The 8611-nt window shown below is 33.7% G+C and overlaps 1 protein-coding gene and 1 non-coding gene across 6 annotated transcripts in view; both read left to right on the top strand.

Moving 5' to 3' along the window:
* The window catches only part of Osbpl9 (oxysterol binding protein like 9), a 134772-nt gene that overhangs the window by 52257 nt on the left and 73904 nt on the right, over positions 1-8611 (top strand). The gene's annotated exons all lie outside the window — the stretch shown is intronic.
* Positions 3902-4008, top strand: LOC125610445. The gene has a single exon (XR_007340464.1). It is a non-coding gene; the product is annotated as a U6 spliceosomal RNA (small nuclear RNA).

The following is an 8611-nucleotide window of genomic DNA, read 5'->3' as shown; positions in this document are numbered from 1 at the left end:
GTTCATTAGGAATGTTATAAGATGATAATGCATAAATGCCTTCACTCTACTTTATACCCTGAAGAAATATTTGCATACTTTTAAGTCTAAAGGGCTTCTTTATCCACAGTGTGCAAGGAACAACATTAATTTTTTTTTTTTAAATTTTTTATTGTGGGTTGTTCAAAACATTACAAATTTCTTGACATATCATATTCCGCACTTTAATTCAAGTGGGTTATGAACTCCCACCTTCACCCCATACACAGATTGCAGAATCACATCAGTTACACATCCATTGATTTACAAATTGCCATCCTAGTGTCTGTTGTGCATTAATTTTTAGACATCTCTAAGCATCTTATTTAGAGTAACATAAATCAATTATTGTAACTTCTTTTCTATCCCTGTTTTAGGCCATGTCTATTTTGGCTTTGTTTATCCCAGAAACAAAGAATCATACAGATATATTTTATTTGCCTTGTGATAGTTTCCTCCCTGAATTTTCTGACAAGTATTAATATTTTTCCTTCTCTTTCCTTTTGTTGATTTAACTCAAGTTGTGATTGTATAGCATCATTCTTATTTTTTGAACAACCCTTAACTTTGGTCTCAATGGAAAATACTCTTTTTTTAAAAAAATAATTTATTTATTTATGGAAAATACTTTTGAAGGTCTGTATTTCTTTTCATAAACTGAGATTGCTTTAACTTCTCAAAATTCATTCATTCCTTTTCTCTCTCTCTCTCTCTCTCTCTCTTCCTTCTCCAGAATACATTAATGATTTTTTTTAACTTTTCCTGAGAAGATAATATTTTCTACTAGTGTATATTTGAGTACTTCTAGTTAATTAACAAATTCAGTAAAATTTATGATAATAAAATTCCCAAAGAGGTTAGGTTTATTAAATTTCAGAATTAATTGAATCAGAGATTTTTCAGACTCAAAAGTAAAATTTTTGGTGGCTTACTGCTTCTCAACTTGTTTTTCTTTCTGTGTTCTTTATGATGTGGAACAGCATTTACATTTCCCCTTAAAGTTCATTTGAGGACTTCTCTTTCTCTTAGTCCCTGTATATCTGATGAGCCACAGTATCCATCTGTGTTTTCCCTATTTCCCTAAGTCAATTACATGGCCCAGGTCTTTATCATTTCTGACCTTCATACTTTCTGTGTCTTTTAAATTTCCTTTTTTCCCTTTCCTTCTGCCAAAAGCAGAACAGTTCTTTTCTTACTAAGTTATTTAGGTTCTTTTCTTAAATAAAATCCTGCTTTCCCCCCAAAAGTTCAAGATTAAGGATAGTGACCTTAAAAATCAAGCTTTTACTAAAACCTGGAGTTAAAGTAGTTATAAAATATTTATAGGGACTAAAATTATTACTATGTAGTTACATATCTTTATGCCAAGGATTTTCATTGATAGGAATAATTTGACTTAGAAGCATGTGATTGTAGAATAAATTGAAAAAAACCCATTAATTTACATATGGTTTTTATTATCTTCTTTGACTGAATCAATGTTGAGTTGCACAATAAAATGCTGACTTTGTCCTGGAGAATCACAGTATTGACTCAGCTAGTCAAAGCAGAAGTTGTGGGGGAGAATATCTTTTATAAATATTTGCATGTTTTATTTGACAGTTTTAGAGACGCTAACTACAACTATTAATAAATCTTTAAAGGAGCCAATTATGGCAACTTTAGTAGGATATTAAACAAAAATAATAATTTCTTAGGAAATCAAAGCTTTTTTTAGACTCCAAATATATAAAAGGAACTCTACATTGACTAATGAAATCAGTAGATCATCATTTCTCATTCAAGTGTTTATTGGGCAGGTGCCTGACATGATTTTAGGGGCGTGGGATACAACAATAAACAGAACAAATAAAGATCCTGCCTTTATAAAGTTTGCATTCCACTGTGAGGAGGCAGACAACAACTAATACACACGGGTAAATACATAATTTAGAAGGGATAAGTACAATGTAGAAAAAGGGCAGATTAATGGGAAGTTTCAATGCTAGGTTAGGGACTGAACTTTAGTATATATGTATCATTTGTGAAGATGACAAATTATCATCTGACCTGTAGTTAGAGTACTAGTTAGTTGCTTAGAAAATGTTAAGCTTTGAAGTTAAGAAAGTGTGGATCAGATTCCATCCTAGATCTTAGGGAGTACATAGCTAAGCAGGGGAAGGGGAAAAATCATTAAACAAACTAGCATGTTATGGTGTTATAGATACTTCAATAAAAACATGTATAAAGTCTAATAAAGCACACAGCCCTTTCATTTTTCTAATCTGATCTCACCTCTGTGATAAGCAGTTTATTTAAACCATGACTTTTTTTTTTTTTTTTTTTTTTTTGGTACTGAGGATTGAACTCAGGGGCACTTAATCACTGAGCCACATCCCCAGCCCTTTTTTGTATTTTATTTAGAGATAGGGTCTCACTGAGTTACTTTGTGTCTCCCTAAGTTTCTGAGGCTGGCTTTGAACTCTCGATTTTCCTGCCTCAGCCTCCCGAGCACTGGGATTACAGGAATGCGCCACTGTGCCAGGCTTAAACCATGACTTTTATAAGCCTTCTAGATATCAAATCTTGCTTAGATTGCTTTATGCTTGGTGATGTAAATTGATCATTTTTTCCCACACTTTATTACCTTAAAAAAATTAGCTTCTGATTACTCAACATGTTCAAACTTGTTCCAAATTATAATCAGTTGCACTTTTTTTAACCACCTAATTATCTAAGTGGAGTGTTTTTATTTAGCATCCATCCAGCATCCATCATGTACTGCTATAAATACTTAATGAGTAAAGCACTATAAAATTTGCAAGACACTGTGCTAGGCACTAGAAATGCAGCAATAAATAGACTGACAAAATTCTGTATTCTAAGATCTTACAATCTAGTGGAGGAGGCAATCAATAATTAGAATGTTTCATATATACATATATGTAGTTCTAAAACTTGTTCAAGGTCTGAGCATCCTGTACATTTTCAAATATCATATGAGGACTCCAAAGAGCTTGTGTTTACAGATATCTGTTAATGTTCACCAGTTCAGAAATCAAAAAAGGGATTTTAAACTTATTTATTTAAAAGTAGTAATAATAGTCTGTGACAAAATAACCATTTCCCTACTCCCCTCTACAAGATAATGAGAAGAGTGACATATTAATTTTTTTCAGTTCTGTTTAATGTCAGGCTTAACAGAAGATATCTGGATTCTCATATCTGTTTCTATATTTAATCTGTTATATGTTGTTTTGATTGAAGTACATGAAAATATAGCCTCATACAGGTATGTAGTTAGAAAAGGAAGTAATGCTTTACTAGTCTCTTAAGAGAATTGTGAATATTCTTCTTTGGTATTTCACCAAAACTCAAGTGATAGTTTTTTAAACATTAATTGCAGTGTAGAAGCTGAAACTATACAAATGAAATTGATATATGAAAATACTGTTATTCAAATCCTTTGGTTTAGCAATTTGAACAGCTCATTCACCCTCTGTATGATTTTGTAACATGCATTGATCATTTAGGAATACTGTTTTTTCACTGAGTTATATAGATCTGACATAAATATTTGACATATTTTGTTTTATGACATAAAAAGTCATATTTGTTGATATTGCTTCAAACTTTCAGAATCTGTCAAGGTCATGGTGGTTGATAAATACATGTCTTCCAAAATTCCATTGTTTATCTAAAAGCTTGAAGTTTATAATTGGCAATAAACATTGTCAGTGCTCATAGATTTAGCTTTTATTATTTGCACAGAGTTGGGCTCAAGCATTTCATCTGTGGAAACAATTTGAGCAAAAGCTGGGAATTATGATTCATGTGAGCAGTAAGCACAGTGTAACTGAAACGTCATGGTTCATCATGGTTCATGCAAGAGAATATTGGGAAAGTGCTTACTTGGGCAGCACATGTACTTAAATTGTAATGAGATAGAGAAGATTAGCATGGCCCCTGTGAAAGGATGACACACAAATTTGTGAAGCATTCCATACTTTAAAAAGTATATTGAGAAGTAAGACTAGAAATGTATTTTTATTGATGATCTAGAACTATAACAGTTGCCCAAAATTGTCCCTAAGGCTTAAGACAATGCCTGGTACCCGGCATGTGTATTTATATAGTATCTGAGTGATAGAATATTTGAGTTTAAGAAAGGAAAGATTCTCTTATCATGAGCAACATAGGTGGAGAAGGTGACATTTCCCTATAGCCCAGAAGAATGAATACAATTCTAATAAGCAAAGATATTAGAGGCTAAACAATGTGCTACCTGGAAAGTGATTGTATTTTCCAGCAGACTGTAAGTTCCTTGAGATCATGGATTGTTTTATCCTTGTTCATGTTCCAAACATAGTACCTTATGCATTCGAGGGCTCAGTAGTTATTTCAGCAGTGACTCAGGAGTTAATCCTGTAAACATGTTTGTGTGTGTGTGTGTGTAATGTTTTCATTTTATGCTAAGTGGGAAAAAAGAGGTCTTCCTGATTATAGAGGTTAATTCTACTTTTTACTTCAATTGCAGAACATGCAAATAACCACTTCCTTTAGCAAATAGATGGTAATTTTTTATAATTGTTTCACGTCTTGAAGGAGAAGGAAATATGACTTAAGGAGGACAGATTCCTAAGTAGTGTTTCAGCAACAATAAAGTTTAAGAGTTTAAATCTGTTTCTTGTGGTTTGGCTTGTATGAATTACATAGGAAGAGTGAAATTTTTAAAATTCTCTCAGGTTCTTACTTATTCAGTCATACATAATTTAGAAAATGTGACTGTATAAGTAATAAAAGAGCTAAGATTTTAAAATCCTGAATATGCAAGTATTTTACCTACTGTTTTACTGTACAGAGAACCTTTTTTTAATGAATGCTTTATCATTATTTCCTGCAAACAAGGGAATTTTTCATATATGCTGAATATAGCTATTAACATTGGAAGTGTTAGCATGAGGAAATCAACACAGATGCATTTAATTTATTTATTTATATGTGGTGTTGAGAATCGAACCCAGTGCCTCACACATGCCAGGCAAGCACTCTACCACTAAGCCACAACCCCAGCCCAACACTGATGCATTAATACCACCTAATGCTTAGACTCCATTCAAGTTTCACCAGTTGTTCTAATAATGTCCTTTATAAGCAAAATAATCTAATTTAGAATCACATGTTACATTTAGTTGTTTTGTCTCAGTTACTTTCAGCTTGGAGCAGTTCCTCAGTCTGTCCTTGAATTTTATGTAAGCCTTCACACTTTTTTTCCTTTTCCTTTCTTTGTGTGTGTGTGTGTGGGGGGGGGAGGTGATATTAGAGATGGAACCCAAGGAGCCTTTTACCTCTGAGCTACATCTCCAGCCCTTTTAAATTTTTTATTATTTTTTTAAAAATATTTTTAATTGTAAATGTAAATACTTGTATTTATTTATTTTTATGTGGTGCTGAAGATCGAACCCAGTACCTCATATGTGCTAGGCAACGCTCTACCACTGAGCTGCAACCCCCGCCCCTCTTTTTATTTTGAGACAGGAAGGGTCTCAATTGCCCCAGCAGGCCTTGAACTTGTGATCCTCCTGCTTCAGCCTCCTGAATAGCTGGAATTACAGGTGTGTGCCATCATGCCTGGCAAAAACTTGACACTTTTAAAGATTATAGGCCAGTTATTTTGTTCCCAATTATTGTTTTTTTTCCCCCTGATGCTTCTTCACAATTATATTCAGATCACACATCTTTGTAAGAATCGTAAAAATGTTAGTGTATTCTTATCATAGGATTTGAGTTTGTTCAGTTGGTGATTTATAATGATGTTCTGATCATTTGATTAAGGTGATATCTGCCAGACTTGTCTTAGAAAGTTTTATGTTTTTCCATGCTTTATTAATATTTTGTGGGGAAATTTTTAAAAAATATTTATTTTTAGGTGTAGATGGACACAACACAATGCCTTTATTTTTATGCGGTTCCACCGCTTAGCCACAATCCCAGCCCCTGTGGGGAAATATTTTAAAGTTACCATTTCTTATCAAACTTCCAATTTGTGTATTTGATAGTAACTCCTGTTTTTTTTTTTTCTCAGTGGATTATAACTTGCTAACATTATTATTTATTTTGATGCTCAGTTCTCAGTTTGACCAGTAGTATCCCATGTAAGCTGATATCGCTATCCTTTTGACATGTTCTTAACATAAATCTCTAAATATATCCATACTTTCTGGCACCAAAAGATATTTCAGGCTTTGTACCATCCCTATTCTAATTTTGGAATCAAACCACTTTTCTAAAAAGCACACTAATTCCTTTTAGTAGAGAAATTTAGAAATGAAAACCTGTTGCTAGGTGTCACAGCTCCCAGCCCTTTCTTTGGGAGCTAAGAAATATGAATGTTACTTCCATACGTTTGAGTATGGTAATGTACCTCCACACCCATATTGAAAACAATGAAGTTATACTGATACTAACAGTTCTAGTCTAACACCATGGAAGTTGTTCTGATTTTTCCTCCTTACCATATTTGTAACTCCATTTTTCAAAATGAGAAATGCTTTTTCCTTGTTATTTATATTTATTTGATCAGTCCTTCAGTATGTCATTTTTTTAAATCATCTGCTTCTCTTTGGAATGCCACCCTTACTCTATTTGGCCTTGGCAACCTGTGTCTGGCTGACCTTGTTCCCCACAATGTGCATACCGCCTTCACTTTTCTTGGGCTCGACTTCCCATGTTGGACTTAGCCATCGTGTAGAGCCCGTCTTCATTTTGCTTTGGGCTCTGATGTTCCATGCTTGATCTTCCCTTTGCTTGTTGAGATATGCTTTGTCTTCATCCTGCTCAGACTCTGACATCCTGAACTAGACCATTGATCCATTTGATATAATGCTTTTAACTAAATTATATAGATTTTCTAATGTCCCCTTTCTGTTTTAAGATTTGACTTACTGTTCCACAGAATCATTTAGTTGTGACAGTTCCTTAATTTTTTCTTATCTTTTATGACCTTGTCATGTTAGATGAATATTGGTCAACTATTTTGTAGAATGTTTTTCATTTTTGGTTTACCAGATATTTTCTCATGATGAGATTGAGATGATGTATTTTTGCAAGAATACAATAGAAATAATATTTTCTTCTGAGATTGGGAGAGGGGTATGTGATGTTAACCAGTCTTATCACTGGTAATGTTAACTTTGTGTTTGGGGGGTAATAGTTTCTTTTTCTTTTTTTTTTTTTTGTGGTACTGGGGATTGAAACCTGGGCCTTATGCATGCTAGTTAAGTGCTGTACCACTGAGCTATACCCTCAGCTCTGGTGATGTTAACTTTGATGATTCAATTAAAGTGATGTCTGTCAGATTTCTCCATTGTAAAATTACTACTTTTTCCTTTGTATTTGGTAATACCTGAAAGAAATACTTGAAAACTATGCTAATTTCATCAAACTTTCCACCTCCAACTTTTCCCACTGCTTTTAGCCATTAGTAGGTCTTGCCTGCAGTAATTATTACAGTGATGTTGGTCTAGTGGTGATTTTTTAATTTCTCTCATTCTTTCTCCCTTATTAATTGTAATTCCTTTGAAAGAAAAGATATCCCTTCTCCCCATTTCTATATTCAGTTTTTTTATATGAGTATTGGTCTCATGTATATTTGCTATATTCTATGGGTTATAGTTCAGTGCTATCTGGATTTGTTTTTTGTTTTGTTTTCTTACTCAAAAAAATTTTTTTTGGCACTATGAATTGAACCTAGAGTCACTTTACAACTGAGTTTCAGTCTGAGTCCTTTTTATTTTTTATTTTGAGATAGGGTCTCACTAAGTTGTTGAGGCTGGCTCTAAACTTGGTGATCCTCCTGATTAACCTTCCCACATCATTGGAATTACAGGTGTGCACCACCACATCTAGCCTTGTTCCAATTCCTTAGTCTTCCAATATCTAGTCAAGATACTGTTTTTCAGAACTACTTCATGTCTTAGTTATCATTAGCTGCTACATAACAAATTATCATAGGTTGCATAGCTTAAAATAGCAGATATTTATTTCTTTCAGTCTGGAGGCTGGGAAGTTTGAGATAGGGGTGCCAGTGTGCTAGGTTTTGGTGAAGGCTCTCTTCCAAGTTGCAGATAATCAATTTCCCCTTGTGTGCATATTGTGGAAAGAGTGAGAGCTTTCTGGGGTCCCTAATACCATTCAAGAGAGTGCTACCCTCATAACCTAAATACCTCCCAAAGTCCCCATCTCCTAATACCATCCAATTAGGGTTAGGCTGTTATTAGATATTTAGTTCATAATATTTTGTTCTTCACATCTTTCAGAGTGGTTGTCTTACTCATTTGTATTTTTAGGTTAATTTTTTAGGTAAATTTTTTAGTTTTTGCATTCTATTCTTCATCCCTTCTTACCTTCCTGGTTGGCTTTCATCAGTTAATTTGTGGGAGGGTATGTGAAACCTTACTGATTCTAAGATTTTGAACATATACCAAAAGATATATTCAGAAAAGTGTTTCTACTTCCTTAACCCTGCTCTCCTGTTCTATTATCTCTGGTTTTCTATCCTTTCTTGCTAATGACTTGTATGTAATCAATTTCTTTTCTCTTCCCCCCCCCCCCC

The sequence above is a fragment of the Marmota marmota genome, unplaced genomic scaffold, assembly GCF_001458135.2.
Source record: "Marmota marmota marmota unplaced genomic scaffold, marMar, whole genome shotgun sequence".
NCBI classification, from domain to species: Eukaryota; Metazoa; Chordata; class Mammalia; order Rodentia; family Sciuridae; genus Marmota; species Marmota marmota.
This window is presented reverse-complemented; position numbering and strand designations above follow the sequence as displayed.